The sequence below is a fragment of the Xenopus laevis genome, chromosome 1L (genome assembly GCF_017654675.1).
Source record: "Xenopus laevis strain J_2021 chromosome 1L, Xenopus_laevis_v10.1, whole genome shotgun sequence".
NCBI classification, from domain to species: Eukaryota; Metazoa; Chordata; class Amphibia; order Anura; family Pipidae; genus Xenopus; species Xenopus laevis.
Window position 1 is genome coordinate 2797380 of NC_054371.1, and position 18326 is coordinate 2815705.

General features: G+C 41.6%; 12 non-coding genes across 12 annotated transcripts; 6 read left to right on the forward strand and 6 right to left on the reverse strand.

Moving 5' to 3' along the window:
- Positions 1-375: 375 nt before the first annotated feature.
- On the reverse strand, positions 376-448 carry trnar-acg. Its single transcript has one exon. It is a non-coding gene; the product is annotated as a tRNA-Arg (tRNA).
- Positions 449-856: 408 nt separating this feature from the next.
- trnav-cac lies at positions 857-929 on the forward strand. Its single transcript has one exon. It is a non-coding gene; the product is annotated as a tRNA-Val (tRNA).
- Positions 930-1489: 560 nt separating this feature from the next.
- On the forward strand, positions 1490-1561 carry trnae-cuc. Its single transcript has one exon. It is a non-coding gene; the product is annotated as a tRNA-Glu (tRNA).
- A 727-nt stretch (positions 1562-2288) lies between these two features.
- trnav-aac lies at positions 2289-2361 on the forward strand. The gene has a single exon. It is a non-coding gene; the product is annotated as a tRNA-Val (tRNA).
- A 1320-nt stretch (positions 2362-3681) lies between these two features.
- Positions 3682-3754, reverse strand: trnar-ccu. Its single transcript has one exon. It is a non-coding gene; the product is annotated as a tRNA-Arg (tRNA).
- A 482-nt stretch (positions 3755-4236) lies between these two features.
- Positions 4237-4309, reverse strand: trnar-acg. Its single transcript has one exon. It is a non-coding gene; the product is annotated as a tRNA-Arg (tRNA).
- Positions 4310-4835: 526 nt separating this feature from the next.
- Positions 4836-4908, reverse strand: trnar-acg. Its single transcript has one exon. It is a non-coding gene; the product is annotated as a tRNA-Arg (tRNA).
- A 408-nt stretch (positions 4909-5316) lies between these two features.
- trnav-cac lies at positions 5317-5389 on the forward strand. The gene has a single exon. It is a non-coding gene; the product is annotated as a tRNA-Val (tRNA).
- Positions 5390-5949: 560 nt separating this feature from the next.
- Positions 5950-6021, forward strand: trnae-cuc. The gene has a single exon. It is a non-coding gene; the product is annotated as a tRNA-Glu (tRNA).
- Positions 6022-6769: 748 nt separating this feature from the next.
- On the forward strand, positions 6770-6842 carry trnav-aac. The gene has a single exon. It is a non-coding gene; the product is annotated as a tRNA-Val (tRNA).
- Positions 6843-8164: 1322 nt separating this feature from the next.
- Positions 8165-8237, reverse strand: trnar-ccu. The gene has a single exon. It is a non-coding gene; the product is annotated as a tRNA-Arg (tRNA).
- Positions 8238-8719: 482 nt separating this feature from the next.
- On the reverse strand, positions 8720-8792 carry trnar-acg. The gene has a single exon. It is a non-coding gene; the product is annotated as a tRNA-Arg (tRNA).
- Between the last annotated feature and the right edge of the window lie 9534 nt (positions 8793-18326).

The following is an 18326-nucleotide window of genomic DNA, read 5'->3' on the forward strand; positions in this document are numbered from 1 at the left end:
GCAGACTGGCAACACTTGAAACGCAAAGATATTATTATGGTTTTACCGCCAAAAAGTCGTCATGCATTCGTACATCCTACATGATGACTGATGAAGCCAAGGACATTTTTGCCCTGGCGTGGCTTTGTTTTCTTGCAAAGGCTTCACCAACGTAAACTTTCAAAAATAAATAAAGAAATAAATAAAAAATATAGAAATGCAAAACCCATAGGAACGAGCCATGGGGACATTCCTTGCATCCCCACAGAAGGCAGCAGGATGCGTCCATCGGTTTCACATGGTGCTGGTGCACCGAAATTCGACCATCAATTATAAATGGGGATCAAATGTCAATGTCCCTTTTAAAGTCGATTGAAAAGGAATTTAGAGGCACGTCGAGCAAGGCAGGAGTCGAACCTACAATCTTCTGATCCGTAGTCAGACGCGTTATCCATTGCGCCACTGGCCCCCTGTTAAGCTGCGGTTGCAAAACAGATCTCTCGGAAGTTGCTGTGAAGCCCAGAGACTCTGCGTTCCGCCCCACAATATGGTGAGGAGAGAGACTTCACGTCCCCAAATTCATCACTGGACGAAATTAAGGGAGGAGTTGCATTCTACTCTCAACCTAAGGGATCTTGGGAAATAGCTTGTTGGACTCGTCATGGGTTCCATCCATTTGTACGATGACCTGTTTTAAATGCCTTCATAAAACTTGTGCGGCCTTTATAAGTCAGACGTCCTTGTTTGTAGCTGTGGACCGGTGTTACACAGAACATTAAAAACAATTTCAGAAAACAAACACGATCATAATCGGCAACATTTGTGGAAACTGTTGCGCAAAAAGGTCACAAAGTCTGGTGTCGGGAACAGCGCGGTAGTTTCTGTAGTGTAGCGGTTATCACGTTCACCTCACACGCGAAAGGTCCCCGGTTCGAAACCGGGCAGAAACAAAACTCTGCTTATGCCGCAAGCTGCTTGTTTGTCATTCATCAACCCAAAGCGGAAATGGGAAAGATGCGGCGCGCTTTCCTTTAGAATTTACATTTTGTACAGACTATGGAAAGCCCAATGTTTGGGAACGAGGGCAAAACATTCACCCGTCCCAAGAATACTAATGGCATCCAGACATTATTACAAACGAAAAACATTGACCACGCCAAAAGTGGAGAAAGCTCGGCGAAGCCTCAGCTACTTTATGCAGAAGGTGGCACGAGCACAACGCAGAAGAAACTCTTTAGAAGAGGAGGGTTACAAAATAGTTACATAGTTAAATCGGCTTGAAAAGAGACAAAGTCCATCAAGTTCAACCCCTCCAAATCAAAACCCTGCATCCATCCACACACGCCCCTCCCTACTCTCACATAAATGATATTTACCCATATTTATACTAGCTATAGAATTTAGTATCACAATAGCCTACGTTATTATGTCTCTAAAAGAAATGTCATCGTAAACAATTCTGTGTAGGAGTTGATTGACCTCAGTTGCATCAAGGAAGCCGCCATCGGCCTCCCTGGTGGTCTAGTGGCTAGGATTCGGCGCTCTCACCGCCGCGGCCCCGGTTCGATTCCCGGTCAGGGAAAATGCCCTTTTCTGGCTGGTGGCTTTAATGCGGGGGCTTGAGAAAGTCTTTCCCAAAGTACAGGTGGTGCAAGGTCTCCAGTGCTGTAGAGAAGAAGGCGCTTGTATTCGTATGGTGAACGTGCCATGACTCGAGCTAAACTGAAGAAACGGTCTTATCTAAAGCCATGTCGTGCATTTAACCTTTCCCCGAACAATACAAGACTACCGTTGTTCACATGGGATGCCGGGACACAATTTTCTGTGTTAAATGGGATGTTTGATCCCAGTGAGTTCCGCTATTCTGTGTTAAGCGCACAAACCAAAGTGGCTTCATTTGCAGATCTCGCCGCAAAGAAACCAAAATCAGCAAAGGAGCTTAGGTAACACCATTTAAATATGACATTGCGCTGCAAAGCCCTCCCCTCTGCTTCCCTTTAGCTCAAAATGACTTTTCAGCGCTCAGCTGAAGCCAGAAAACCACTTCTCGCTACTTACACTTCTACACCTCTCAGCTCTTTTGACTCGGTGGACCACCCTCTCCTCCTCCAGTCCCACCCTCTCCTCCTCCAGTCCCTCTGTTCTCTTGGCCTTTGTGACACCGCCCTTTCCTGCTTTTCCATGGCCTTTTTCAGCGTCTCCTAGTGTTCATTAGTGTGGGCCGCTGCTTGACGGCCTCAGAGCTGTCACCGGCGGGACGGCTTTCCCAGTGACTCAGATCGGAGGCTCCTGGAGCAGCTCCTCAAGTGGTTTCTGTAGTGTAGTGGTTATCACGTTCGCCTAACACGCGAAAGGTCCCCGGTTCGAAACCGGGCAGAAACACTGATGCGTCGCACCTTTTATTTCTTCCTTTCCCGTAGTGCCCTCTCTCGCAGAAATGTATTTACAAATAAAAAGCATTCTAAGCCAGTTGAACGATTGGAAAAAACTAAAACCCGGGCAAATGAAGTGAGTGTGTGGGTTATCATGAATTTTAACTGTGGATCGGAAGGTTTGAGGTTCGCCTCCTTACGTTTAAACTGCATTTTGAAAAGAAGAAGAAATTGTCAATGGGAAAGCCAAAGGGATTAGGTGAGTCAGTGTTCCTTCTTTGCACAGAAAGTCGGACAAGGGCCAAAACTTTTTCAAGAGAGGCTTGCCGTGGGTCACCTGGAATGCTGAGTCGGTAAAATGGGTCGAAACCGAAAATGATTGCCAACTAACATTGTGCTGAGGAAATAAACACAAGCAACGTGTACAGAGCAGCCGCCACTTGCGAACAAGGGGTAGAGGGTGAACGCGGTCCTGGCCCGCAGCATGCCGTGATCGTGTGGTGGTTAGTACTCTGCGTTGTGGCCGCAGCAACCCCGGTTCAAATCCGGGTCACTGCAGCTTTTCACCCTTGCTTAAGCCTGGCCCTTTTCTAGCACTCAAACGAAAATTTGAAAACGGCTTTTCTTCCTCACTTTTAAATGGCGCACCCTTGCAAACTGAATAGGTAGCCGTCGTTTCCTGTGGGCAGACTCTTTAGCTGGCTTTACGCATTACACTTGAATTGTATGACACCAATTCATTTGGAATCTCCGTCTGATGAAGGATTTTGGTATGAAAACCACATCGGTTTGAAAACATTTCCCTCCTCTCCTTTGTTGAAGAAATTTGCAAGCTTTACATTTATGCTAGCAAACGTTACCCCAAGTATTCACATGCCTAGCCCCTTCCTCTCCTTCCCTATAAATGGCTGTTAATCAATTCTTTTATGTCCTTGCCTGGGAAAAAACAATTTTAGGGAGAGAAGGGCATTCCTGAGCCAAAAAGCGGTCTGCTAAAACCCATCCTCTAATGCAGTTCTAATATCTGTCCAACAGATGTACTTGAGGCGCTTCAACGAGTAACAAGCGGTAACGGTCCACTGTTGACCCATCTACTCTTAATGCTGGAAGCTACTTCCAGAAGTCGGCTTGTGTTCTTGGCGTTCCTAACTCACCTCATCTTACCTCTATATGATTTCTAATCAGGGAACGGGTTTTCTTCCGGACCTGCTGACATAACATCGAGCTAACTAAAAGCCTTTCTTGCAATTCTCCAGCATGGACCCGAGACTCAGCAGCATTATTTGTCCCAGCTGCTTCAAAGTCTCTTTCGAGCAAGTGGCACCGCGAGCACCCCAGATGGGACTTTAACCCACAATCCCTGGCTTAGGAGGCCAGTGCCTTATCCATTAGGCCACTGGGGCACAGAGCAGACCCGCGGCCACGTTTCTTTTAGTGCTGTTTGCATTCATAGCAAATCAGTTGCGTGGGTTTTGGTGGGCAAAGTTGTATCCTCTTTATTTAACCCAATGCAGACTGGCAACACTTGAAACGCAAAGATATTATTATGGTTTTACCGCCAAAAAGTCGTCATGCATTCGTACATCCTACATGATGACTGATGAAGCCAAGGACATTTTTGCCCTGGCGTGGCTTTGTTTTCTTGCAAAGGCTTCACCAACGTAAACTTTCAAAAATAAATAAAGAAATAAATAAAAAATATAGAAATGCAAAACCCATAGGAACGAGCCATGGGGACATTCCTTGCATCCCCACAGAAGGCAGCAGGATGCGTCCATCGGTTTCACATGGTGCTGGTGCCCCGAAATTCGACCATCAATTATAAATGGGGATCAAATGTCAATGTCCCTTTTAAAGTCGATTGAAAAGGAATTTAGAGGCACGTCGAGCCAGGCAGGAGTCGAACCTACAATCTTCTGATCCGTACTCAGACGCGTTATCCATTGCGCCACTGGCCCCCTGTTAAGCTGCGGTTGCAAAACAGATCTCTCGGAAGTTGCTGTGAAGCCCAGAGACTCTGCGTGTTTCTTTTAGTGCTGTTTGCATTCATAGCAAATCAGTTGCGTGGGTTTTGGTGGGCAAAGTTGTATCCTCTTTATTTAACCCAATGCAGACTGGCAACACTTGAAACGCAAAGATATTATTATGGTTTTACCGCCAAAAAGTCGTCATGCATTCGTACATCCTACATGATGACTGATGAAGCCAAGGACATTTTTGCCCTGGCGTGGCTTTGTTTTCTTGCAAAGGCTTCACCAACGTAAACTTTCAAAAATAAATAAAGAAATAAATAAAAAATATAGAAATGCAAAACCCATAGGAACGAGCCATGGGGACATTCCTTGCATCCCCACAGAAGGCAGCAGGATGCGTCCATCGGTTTCACATGGTGCTGGTGCACCGAAATTCGACCATCAATTATAAATGGGGATCAAATGTCAATGTCCCTTTTAAAGTCGATTGAAAAGGAATTTAGAGGCACGTCGAGCCAGGCAGGAGTCGAACCTACAATCTTCTGATCCGTAGTCAGACGCGTTATCCATTGCGCCACTGGCCCCCTGTTAAGCTGCGGCTGCAAAACAGATCTCTCGGAAGTTGCTGTGAAGCCCAGAGACTCTGCGTTCCGCCCCACAATATGGTGAGGAGAGAGACTTCACGTCCCCAAATTCATCACTGGATGAAATTAAGGGAGGAGTTGCATTCTACTCTCAACCTAAGGGATCTTGGGAAATAGCTTGTTGGACTCGTCATGGGTTCCATCCATTTGTACGATGACCTGTTTTAAATGCCTTCATAAAACTTGTGGGGCCTTTATAAGTCAGACGTTCTTGTTTGTAGCTGTGGACCGGTGTTACACAGAACATTAAAAACAATTTCAGAAAACAAACACGATCATAATCGGCAACATTTGTGGAAACTGTTGCGCAAAAAGGTCACAAAGTCTGGTGTCTGGAACAGCGCGGTAGTTTCTGTAGTGTAGCGGTTATCACGTTCGCCTCACACGCGAAAGGTCCCCGGTTCGAAACCGGGCAGAAACAAAACTCTGCTTATGCCGCAAGCTGCTTGTTTGTCATTCATCAACCCAAAGCGGAAATGGGAAAGATGCGGCGCGCTTTCCTTTAGAATTTACATTTTGTACAGACTATGGAAAGCCCAATGTTTGGGAACGAGGGCAAAACATTCACCCGTCCCAAGAATACTAATGGCATCCAGACATTATTACAAACGAAAAACATTGACCACGCCAAAAGTGGAGAAAGCTCGGCGAAGCCTCAGCTACTTTATGCAGAAGGTGGCACGAGCACAACGCAGAAGAAACTCTTTAGAAGAGGAGGGTTACAAAATAGTTACATAGTTAAATCGGCTTGAAAAGAGACAAAGTCCATCAAGTTCAACCCCTCCAAATCAAAACCCTGCATCCATCCACACACGCCCCTCCCTACTCTCACATAAATGATATTTACCCATATTTATACTAGCTATAGAATTTAGTATCACAATAGCCTACGTTATTATGTCTCTAAAAGAAATGTCATCGTAAACAATTCTGTGTAGGAGTTGATTGACCTCAGTTGCATCAAGGAAGCCGCCATCGGCCTCCCTGGTGGTCTAGTGGCTAGGATTCGGCGCTCTCACCGCCGCGGCCCGGGTTCGATTCCCGGTCAGGGAAAATGCCCTTTTCTGGCTGGTGGCTTTAATGCCGGGGCTTGAGAAAGTCTTTCCCAAAGTACAGGTGGTGCAAGGTCTCCAGTGCTGTAGAGAAGAAGGCGATTGTATTCGTATGGTGAACGTGCCATGACTCGAGCTAAACTGAAGAAACGGTCTTATCTAAAGCCATGTCGTGCATTTAACCTTTCCCCGAACAATACAATACTATCGTTGTTCACATGGGATGCCGGGACACAATTTTCTGTGTTAAATGGGATGTTTGATCCCAGTGAGTTCCGCTATTCTGTGTTAAGCGCACAAACCAAAGTGGCTCCATTTGCAGATCTCGCCGCAAAGAAACCAAAATCAGCAAAGGAGCTTAGGTAACACCATTTAAATATGACATTGCACTGCAAAGCCCTCCCCTCTGCTTCCCTTTAGCTCAAAATGACTTTTCAGCGCTCAGCTGAAGCCAGAAAACCACTTCTCGCTACTTACACTTCTACACCTCTCAGCTCTTTTGACTCGGTGGACCACCCTCTCCTCCTCCAGTCCCACCCTCTCCTCCTCCAGTCCCACCCTCTCCTCCTCCAGTCCCTCTGTTCTCTTGGCCTTTGTGACACCGCCCTTTCCTGCTTTTCCATGGCCTTTTTCAGCGTCTCCTAGTGTTCATTAGTGTGGGCCGCTGCTTGACGGCCTCAGAGCTGTCACCGGCGGGACGGCTTTCCCAGTGACTCAGATCGGAGGCTCCTAGAGCAGCTCCTCAAGTGGTTTTTGTAGTGTAGTGGTTATCACGTTCGCCTAACACGCGAAAGGTCCCCGGTTCGAAACCGGGCAGAAACACTGATGCGTCGCACCTTTTATTTCTTCCTTTCCCGTAGTGCCCTCTCTCGCAGAAATGTATTTACAAATAAAAAGCATTCTAAGCCAGTTGAACGATTGGAAAAAAACTAAAACCCGGGCAAATGAAGTGAGTGTGTGGGTTATCATGAATTTTAACTGTGGATCGGAAAGGTTTGAGGTTCGCCTCCTTACGTTTAAACTGCATTTTGAAAAGAAGAAGAAATTGTCAATGGGAAAGCCAAAGGGATTAGGTGAGTCAGTGTTCCTTCTTTGCACAGAAAGTCGGACAAGGGCCAAAACTTTTTCAAGAGAGGCTTGCCGTGGGTCACCTGGAATGCTGAGTCGGTAAAATGGGTCGAAACCGAAAATGAATGCCAACTACCATTGTGCTGAGGAAATAAACACAAGCAACGTGTACAGAGCAGCCGCCACTTGCGAACAAGGGGTAGAGGGCGAACGCAGTCCTGGCCCGCAGCATGCCGTGATCGTGTAGTGGTTAGTACTCTGCGTCGTGGCCGCAGCAACCCCGGTTCGAATCCGGGTCACGGCAGCTTTTCACCCTTGCTTAAGCCTGCCCCTTTTCTAGCACTCAAACGAAAATTTGAAAACGGCTTTTCTTCCTCACTTTTAAATGGCGCACCCTTGCAAACTGAATAGGTAGCCGTCGTTTCCTGTGGGCAGACTCTTTAGCTGGCTTTACGCATTACACTTGAATTGTATGACACCAATTCATTTGGAATCTCCGTCTGATGAAGGATTTAGGTATGAAAACCACATCGGTTTGAAAACATTTCCCTCTGCTCCTTTGTTGAAGAAATTTGCAAGCTTTACATTTATGCTAGCAAACGTTACCCCAAGTATTCACATGCCTAGCCCCTTCCTCTCCTTCCCTATAAATGGCTGTTAATCAATTCTTTTATGTCCTTGCCTGGGAGAAAACAATTTTAGGGAGAGAAGGGCATTCCTGAGCCAAAAAGCGGTCTGCTAAAACCCATCCTCCAATGCAGTTCTAATATCTGTCCAACAGATGTACTTGAGGCGCTTCAACGAGTAACAAGCGGTAACGGTCCACTGTTGACCCGTCTACTCTTAATGCTGGAAGCTACTTCCAGAAGTCGGCTTGTGTTCTTGGCGTTCCTAACTCACCTCATCTTACCTCTATATGATTTCTAATCAGGGAACGGGTTTTCTTCCGGACCTGCTGACATAACATCGAGCTAACTAAAAGCCTTTCTTGCAATTCTCCAGCATGGACCCGAGACTCAGCAGCATTATTTGTCCCAGCTGCTTCAAAGTCTCTTTCGAGCAAGTGGCACCGCGAGCACCCCAGATGGGACTTTAACCCACAATCCCTGGCTTAGGAGGCCAGTGCCTTATCCATTAGGCCACTGGGGCACAGAGCAGACCCGCGGCCACGTTTCTTTTAGTGCTGTTTGCATTCATAGCAAATCAGTTGCGTGGGTTTTGGTGGGGAAAGTTGTATCCTCTTTATTTAACCCAATGCAGACTGGCAACACTTGAAACGCAAAGATATTATTATGGTTTTACCGCCAAAAAGTCGTCATGCATTCGTACATCCTACATGATGACTGATGAAGCCAAGGACATTTTTGCCCTGGCGTGGCTTTGTTTTCTTGCAAAGGCTTCACCAACGTAAACTTTCAAAAATAAATAAAGAAATAAATAAAAAATATAGAAATGCAAAACCCATAGGAACGAGCCATGGGGACATTCCTTGCATCCCCACAGAAGGCAGCAGGATGCGTCCATCGGTTTCACATGGTGCTGGTGCACCAAAATTCGACCATCAATTATAAATGGGGATCAAATGTCAATGTCCCTTTTAAAGTCGATTGAAAAGGAATTTAGAGGAACGTCGAGCCAGGCAGGAGTCGAACCTACAATCTTCTGATCCGTAGTCAGACGCGTTATCCATTGCGCCACTGGCCCCCTGTTAAGCTGCAGTTGCAAAACAGATCTCTCGGAAGTTGCTGTGAAGCCCAGAGACTCTGCGTCACAAACCATGATAGTCTTGGCCAGGAGAGAAGAGACAGCTATGGAGAAGGTGATTCCAAAAGTGATGTTACGCAGCATGCAGGTTATATCCACAGGGCGACCGAGGAACAGAAACACACTGAGGAAGCTCAGCTTGATGGAGACAAGGAGGACGAAGCTCAGGCTCCTGTTGTTGGCTCTCACAATGGGGGTGTCCCAATATGAAATGAAAACTCCCAAAATGATCATCGTTATAATGAGTAAAAGGGCTGAAATTGCTGAAAAAAACACAGGAATTACATCGGAGGTGTATGACAGAAAATTTTCCGCTTTGGCAATACATTGGATCTGCTCCTGATTGGGCCATTCATTGTATGGACATCTGATGCAGCTTTCACTGTCTATTATGGTAACAATAAATAAAATAGATTTTCTTAGGAATGATAAAATATGGTCATGTAAACTGAAATGATAAACCTTTTAATAGGAGAATAGTAGCAGGATATACATAGCAACATAGTTAAGTTTGGTTGAAAAAAGACCAAAGTCTATGATGTTAAGGCCCTCCAAATTAACCCTAGCACATGTACATGCACACACTCATACTGAACCTTATATTTACTCACAAAAACTAATATATATACAGTGTATATATATATATATATATATATATATATATATATTTATATGCAGCCAAGAAGAAATGATAGGGAACATTGTTTAATCGAACAAAAAGTGATCCCTTATTGAATATAATTACCTTGCGGTAGAAGCTGAGGTCTGACCTAAGTCAGTGCCAGTAAATAATTTAAAAATTGAAGAAAAAGTACCCCACTAGCTTCAAAACTCGCTCAGCAGTCTCAAGTAATTTAAACCTTCCTAATTTAATTTAGTCACTAGTATGTGCAAGTTAGCTAATAACTTAAATATAGATACTAAAGTGCTTGTGCTATTATTGAATCAATTAAAATTGATTATAAATTAATTAAATATTGGTAATACTATTCATTCAGTTCTATATAAAAGTTACAAAAAACGTTGATATATATATTCTTAATTGTAACCAGTTCTATTTCACAACAGTGTATCTATTTTTGGGGGTTAGTAATCTCCCCCTTCCCAATCACTTAGAATTAAGGTGCAAGTGCTTAACAGTTAATGGATAATAATAATTTGATCCAGATTTAACCAAAATTCATAATATTGAAGGTGCTCAAAAGTGCTTAAATAGATTAAGGTTAAAAAATTAATTAATTAGAGACCGCAATAAATAGGATAATTATTAAAAAACACACATTTGCTCAGGTTCAGAAATGAGTTAGAAATGGAAAAAGAAGGAGGTGGAGTTGTCCCAAATCTACTACCTAATTTATTTCTATCCCTGGGACACCACAAAGTCAAAGAAGGCAGAGTACCTGGGACTGTGGTCTCAAATTTTACTCTAGTCCTAAACTCAAGAAAACTAAATATGCCTAAAAACCACAAATCCACGGGCTCTTGTGAGCTTTAGTAACAGATAGATAAGCAGAGAGCTGAGCACTGGTTGAGGTTTGTAACCTCCCCACCCCCTCCACTACTTTGAAATCCAATCGACTGAGGTATAAAAGTTTTGGTTTTTAAAGTTTAAAGTTAAAAGGACTCGGAACGCCGACGCGCGTTTCGCAATAATGGCTTTGTCAAGGCGTAATGAGAACGCTCCCCTGCCGCAGAGTTTAAAACACTTCCGTATGGTGCGTCACTTTGCGGAGTCATCGCGAGACCTCCCGCCCACACGTTCAACGTGCATCCTAGCTTGTGCGTGTCGTCCTAGCAACCAGATAGCTTTACACTGTTCTCAGACACGGGGAGTCTATAGAAATGTAATTACCCTCTGACACTTCTCCATACATCTAAGCAATGCGGTTACAATTCTTTAACCAGTTGGGGGCTTTCTAAATCAATTAATTCAACCATAAGCAATCTTTACTATGTATATATATCAAATTATTATTAAAAAATGTATTTATTAGTAATAGTAAAAATATTTTTTAATTTTTTATTCAATTATACATTGATCATGTTTTATTTAAAAGTTGATTAAATGAATAAATCATGTTTCTTTTCTAAATTTCAATTCTGAGGCAAATAAACTGATACGATTTTAAATAAAAGATGTAAATAAATTATTCTCATTTATTCCCTTAGGGGACACTGTATTCATTCTAAAGATCCAATAACTCTCACGTTTCAACAGGTTTGTGCAGACTCATGAGGTTTGTGTTAAATTATAATTATTTTATATTCAACAATAAATTCTACCTCCAAGTACAAGGGACAGCCATGGGTACATCATGTGCTCCCTCTTATGCCAATTTATTTTTGGGGCATTGGGAACAAACTATTGTTAAGAACATCCAGCCCTCATATCAACCCAAAATATTAAAATGGATTAGGTATATCGACGATATACTGGTGATATGGGACGGTACTAGGGAAGAGGCTCTTGAATTTGTTACTCTACTTAATGGCAATGACCGTAACATCAGGCTTACCATGGAACTCTCTGAAAAATCTATTTCCTTTCTTGACCTCCATATAGAGGTCACTAAGGAAGGGAACTTAGTAACAAAAAACTTCCGAAAAACTACAGCTACCAACTCACTTTTAAGCTTCTCCAGTTTTCATCCATATTCAGTAAAAAAATCGGTCCCTACTGGTGAATTCTTAAGACTTAAACGTAACTGTTCTTCTATTGAATATTTCAAAGAACAGGCTTCAGAACTTAAAACCAGACTCAAACAGAGAGGCTACTCAGGCAAGATAGTAAAAAAAGCGTATCATAGAGCGCTAGTCACTGATAGAAGCCAGCTCTTAACAACTAAAGAAAAAATACAGGAACCGAATAATGTGGTTAGATTTATAACAACCTATAATACTGATAGTTCACAGATACAAACCATTCTGGATAAACATTGGCCCATACTATTGGAGGATGATACCCTTGGAACCATACTACAGAACAGAGCATCAATATGCTATAAGAGGAGTCCGAACCTGAGGGACTTAATCACTAGGAGTCATTTCCAAATTTCACGCAATAGCAAGCATAAAAATTGTGGGTGCTTTCCCTGTGGTGACTGCAATATGTGCTCTAAAATGAGAAAAACTACCAACTTTGAGGATCGTTTTGGCAACAATCATAAAGTGAACAATTATATAAATTGCCGAACTCAAGGTGTAATATATTGTATTGAGTGTCCCTGTAATAAGAGGTATATAGGGATGACCACACAAATGTTAAAAATAAGAATGCAGCAGCATTGCAGCACGATTAGAACAGCAGGGAATGAGAGTAAGAATGACAAAACAATTTCGACAGTAGCTCAGCATTTTAAAAAATCACATAATAAAGATCCCTCTACAATGAAATTTTGGGCATTGGAAAAAGTGGAATTAGGAATACGCAGAGGAAATCTGGAACAAGCCCTGTTGAAACGTGAGAGTTATTGGATCTTTAGAATGAATACAGTGTCCCCTAAGGGAATAAATGAGAATAATTTATTTACATCTTTTATTTAAAATCGTATCAGTTTATTTGCCTCAGAATTGAAATTTAGAAAAGAAACATGATTTATTCATTTAATCAACTTTTAAATAAAACATGATCAATGTATAATTGAATAAAAAATTAAAAAATATTTTTACTATTACTAATAAATACGTTTTTTAATAATAATTTGATATATATACATAGTAAAGATTGCTTATGGTTGAATTAATTGATTTAGAAAGCCCCCAACTGGTTAAAGAATTGTAACCGCATTGCTTAGATGTATGGAGAAGTGTCAGAGGGTAATTACATTTCTATAGACTCCCCGTGTCTGAGAACAGTGTAAAGCTATCTGGTTGCTAGGACGACACGCACAAGCTAGGATGCACGTTGAACGTGTGGGCGGGAGGTCTCGCGATGACTCCGCAAAGTGACGCACCATACGGAAGTGTTTTAAACTCTGCGGCAGGGGAGCGTTCTCATTACGCCTTGACAAAGCCATTATTGCGAAACGCGCGTCGGCGTTCCGAGTCCTTTTAACTTTAAACTTTTAAAACCAAAACTTTTATACCTCAGTCGATTGGATTTCAAAGTAGTGGAGGGGGTGGGGAGGTTACAAACCTCAACCAGTGCTCAGCTCTCTGCTTATCTATCTGTTACTAAAGCTCACAAGAGCCCGTGGATTTGTGGTTTTTAGGCATATTTAGTTTTCTTGAGTTTAGGACTAGAGTAAAATTTGAGACCACAGTCCCAGGTACTCTGCCTTCTTTGACTTTGTGGTGTCCCAGGGATAGAAATAAATTAGGTAGTAGATTTGGGACAACTCCACCTCCTTCTTTTTCCATTTCTAACTCATTTCTGAACCTGAGCAAATGTGTGTTTTTTAATAATTATCCTATTTATTGCGGTCTCTAATTAATTAATTTTTTAACCTTAATCTATTTAAGCACTTTTGAGCACCTTCAATATTATGAATTTTGGTTAAATCTGGATCAAATTATTATTATCCATTAACTGTTAAGCACTTGCACCTTAATTCTAAGTGATTGGGAAGGGGGAGATTACTAACCCCCAAAATAGATACACTGTTGTGAAATAGAACTGGTTACAATTAAGAATATATATATCAACGTTTTTTGTAACTTTTATATAGAACTGAATGAATAGTATTACCAATATTTAATTAATTTATAATCAATTTTAATTGATTCAATAATAGCACAAGCACTTTAGTATCTATATTTAAGTTATTAGCTAACTTGCACATACTAGTGACTAAATTAAATTAGGAAGGTTTAAATTACTTGAGACTGCTGAGCGAGTTTTGAAGCTAGTGGGGTACTTTTTCTTCAATTTTTAAATAGGGAACATTGTTTCACACCCTCCCTAGTGCTATCCTTGGTTATTTATTAGGAGCCTTGCTTTAATTCAGGCTTTACATCAAGACAAACTCCTTTAATTCCCTCGGCCCTTTCTAGAATGAGTGTAACCATTTGAATTCACCCCCCCAGTCATGTTTCATCCAAATTCTATGGATAAAATGACATATTCGGCACACTGTTGCGTAGATGCTGGAAACCAATCGACTGCTGCTTTTTATTTCCTATTTTCTGTAATTTCTGGCAATTTCTTTCCTGTTCCTTTGCTTGATCCATGCTAGTGTCAAAAACACAAATAAGCACACACTTACACAAACATCTACTGTTTGGGGCAATGGGCAGATTTTATACACTTTAGAAAATGCACATACACACACATCATATACACTATATCCAACACACATATACACTCACTTTTTGTGCTGTATTACCAAAATGACAACTATGAAAGCTAAATGCATTGTTATTACTTTTGTAATTTATTTTAAAGATTAAACTCAGTTTTTAGTTCCTGATTGCTGTTGGTTGCCTATTTGTGTCTGTAAGACTGTAATAGTACAGTAAGTAAAACAGAGATTCTGATCTGATAAAGGGGAACAAATGCAGAACTTTCTTATTGCATTTGTTGAATACTTGTCTTTGCCCTCAAACCATTTGTTTGTGGAATTTTTATTTTGCTGGACACAGGGAAGCCCATTTATCAACCATTGTCTCAGAACAAATGCAGGGCCCGTCTCAGGTCTATTGATTCCCTGGTGATGGAATATCAGCTACTTAAGGAAGAAGGGAAGTTTGACTCTTAAGCAAATGCAGCCAGTTTTACAGAAGCTCAATTTTGCCTTCAGGATCAGGCCCATAGAGAGGGTTTTCAGCAGGACGCTAGCTGTGGCAACAGCGGGGATTGAAAGGACACGTAACTTTATTTAGTTTAATAGGCAGAAAAAATCTGACTTGATGGTTAATGTCGGCTTTGTTTAAAGATTCACGTGTTGGTAGTTGGCCAGGGAAATGGCTTTCAGAAGGACTCACCAGAAATAGAGTTCTTGGAAATTTTAACTGTCATGGCAGTCAAAGTATGGGGAAAGGATTTGGCCAATAAAAAACTATTTTTCCCTTACATAACATGGTAGTAGTGTTAGAGATTAACAATGTTATGGCATGCACCTTGTTGGTCATCAGTTTACTATTCTATGGAGGCAGCAGTTGTTTATGTACCTGGATCCTTAGGGGATGTGGAGAGGGAGGACTTTGGTTTCTAGTCAACACAGGGTTACACAGTCTATTGCAAGTGCCATTCAGTAAGTTTCTGGTGTGTGGGTGGTGCAAGACTTTTGCACTGCTTTGTTTGGATAACTTGAAAAGTTTGTAGATTGATCTGAAATCACTTTGTTTTGGCTTGCTTTCTTTCTTTTGTGTTTTATGGGGTGTTCAGGATTGGGGAATTATTTAGTTGGTCCAAGCGGGCTAAGGGAGAGGTTACCCCACTTATGCTTTGCTTCTGGACTTTTATGGAACAAGTAATGAAGAACGTCATTGCTGGTGGATATTTTGATTCACCCAGTTTATGGCTTGCAAGGATTTTAAGTAAAACCATCATCTCACCTGGTATAGAGGTGGCGAGCCAGGAACAATTTGTCAATAAGGAAAGGGAGTTTTGGACAGATGTCTTTTGTTGTGATGTTTAAATACTTTATTTAATTCTAAGTGCAAGTCAATATACTGTGCTTGTGTTTGGCCATTTTTATATTTTCTTTTGAGTAGGAGAGAGCTCACAGGAGGCAAGAGGTTTGTATTTTGGGTTGTCACAGAAGGTGGTTGATGTGTATTGGCTTGGGAAAATATGTATGGTATGGAAGAAATTTCAGCCATGGTTGGTGGGCATGTTTGACTGCTGGGGTCCACCAAGAATGTCAGTGGTAGGAAACCTATTGGAAAGGATAATATATATACGTGTATGTATATATATAAAATATTAAATATAATAAAATACTGTTGGTAGCAGAGGTTCTCGGTATCTACCTGGTTTGTACATTATTATTACACATCAAATTGCACATGAATTAGTGCCAGAACCTTTTATGAATGTCATGTTAACTTTTCACCACTCTTGAGAAAGGGGTCACGCCCCGAAACGTTGCATCCGCAATAAACGAGCAAGGTTATACCTGCTAGTAGTACCCATGTTGTACCGGTGTGTTCTGTGTCCACGTTGCTTCTGAGGTTGCCCAATTCCTCTATCATCGAGCACCTGGGATTCGTGTGTTTCTGGACGGCCAGGGTGTGCGAGTGTAAGTTTTTTCTTTTTAAATGTTAACTTTTCAGCCACTTCTGTTCTGTCCGTAAATGAGCCCTGTTGACTTTATAATATTTCATGTAGTTTGCCACTTGCCAGATCTGTTGACTTTTTTGATGGCTTTTTCTATGCATATAAAGGGCAGACTTTGAACATATTAGGAAGATAAATTATTAGTGTGGGAAAATAAATATAATATTGTTTTTCCTTTGCGGACCATTAAGATATACTTGGCAACCACCAACTTAACGTTTGCAACAGTGCCCAGTGAATGTAATAAAAAGTCAACGCTAAAGCCATTACTTAAAAAAAAAAACTTCAATCTAGTCTTAAAGGTTCACAACACAGAACTAATGTTTGCAGTGTAAAACTGTACAATAAACATTATTGCATTGCAAATTTACAAAATGTTACTCTGATTTCCATTTTTTTCTATTTACACCACATTTACATAGAGGCCATATATAATTAGGAATGTCTAATAAAGAACATATAGACCGCAGCACACTGACACGTTGTTTCTTGTGAAAAAATCTTTTGTGATTTATTGGCTCAGTAGACAAAAAATGCAACGTTTCGAGTCTCACAGGACCCTTTATCAAGCATGTAGTTACAATCATTACTCTGTGTTAAATAGTGAATAGGGAGGGCGGGGAAAGGTCAGGGGGAGTGGTGGGCGGGAACATCAATTACAACAAATCACATTTTTGATACATATGGTGTATAACAATCAGAATATCTTTAGACATTGTGTATAGTGCCCATCTTCATAAATATTATAAATAAGTGCATCAGATACATAGAGTATCATATAAAAACGTATATATTCTATTATTTGTGCTAATAAAAATCTTTTCACTGATTAAAACCATTAAAAACATTTTTTATTATTTATCCTTTAAAAAATTTTTTATTTTTTAAAGGATAAATAATAAAAAATGTTTTTAATGGTTTTAATCAGTGAAAAGATTTTTATTAGCACAAATAATAGAATATATACGTTTTTATATGATACTCTATGTATCTGATGCACTTATTTATAATATTTATGAAGATGGGCACTATACACAATGTCTAAAGATATTCTGATTGTTATACACCATATGTATCAAAAATGTGATTTGTTGTAATTGATGTTCCCGCCCACCACTCCCCCTGACCTTTCCCCGCCCTCCCTATTCACTATTTAACACAGAGTAATGATTGTAACTACATGCTTGATAAAGGGTCCTGTGAGACTCGAAACGTTGCATTTTTTGTCTACTGAGCCAATAAATCACAAAAGATTTTTTCACAAGAAACAACGTGTCAGTGTGCTGCGGTCTGTTGGACAATTGCATATGATTGATACCCATGGCAGAGTGGGATTTTGACTGCTAAGCACCTGGTCCTCAAGGGATAAGAAACGGAGGTGAGCGCTTCATTCTTGTGTGGAATATTTGTCCTGCCAGGAGCTGCCCCCGCCGTGAACAAAATATTGAATAAATGTCTCAAACAGGCTCGAATTCACAAGAACCTACTGTATTTGCCTACACAGAGGCGGATGCAATCCGTATCCTAGGCCTTGAACACAGTAACATCTCTTTTCTGACTGAACCGTCAGGCAACAATTTAGCTCGAGAGTTGGAAAAGGAGAAAAGGAGACTAACTGGGCTCGACCTTCACTCCATTACCCTGAAAGAATATTATAAGGCACAACGCATACCGCGAGGTTTGAGGGTGAATTTGAGGCCTACCATTTTCTCTGATGATATAGACTTTGTCAAACGTTATGAGCAGATCATTAACAAATGCTCGTTTGATATACTGCTTTTAAACATCGAATGCATGCAGAAAGCAATACCTAAAGTTAAGGAACGTATCTTAGAATTGGAACAACAGTTGAAACAGACAGCACACCCAGATGAGTGGAAAGAAATCCTTACCCGCACGGAAGATGCAGTCCTAAAGCATCGGAGGGTCGTTGAGGAGAGAAAGAGATCCAAATTTCAAAGGGACGCGGAAGACTATCGTGCTGGTAGCGTCTATCAGTGGAGCCAGACCGGAGCGAGTGCTGGAACGCAACGCAGCGCACGTTGGGACGCCCCACGTGACCGGCAAGGGGACTTCCTACGTGATCGGCAAGGAGAGACACAGCAACGCCGGGCACCAGCAAGAAAGGAACCACAGTGGCGCGCAACGGATCCTAACGAAGGGGACAGCACATCAGACAGCTCGGCATCTTTTTTAGGATACAGCCCTCCCAGTTCCGGCCACGGATACGGAGGGGCAAAAAGAAGCGGGCCCGA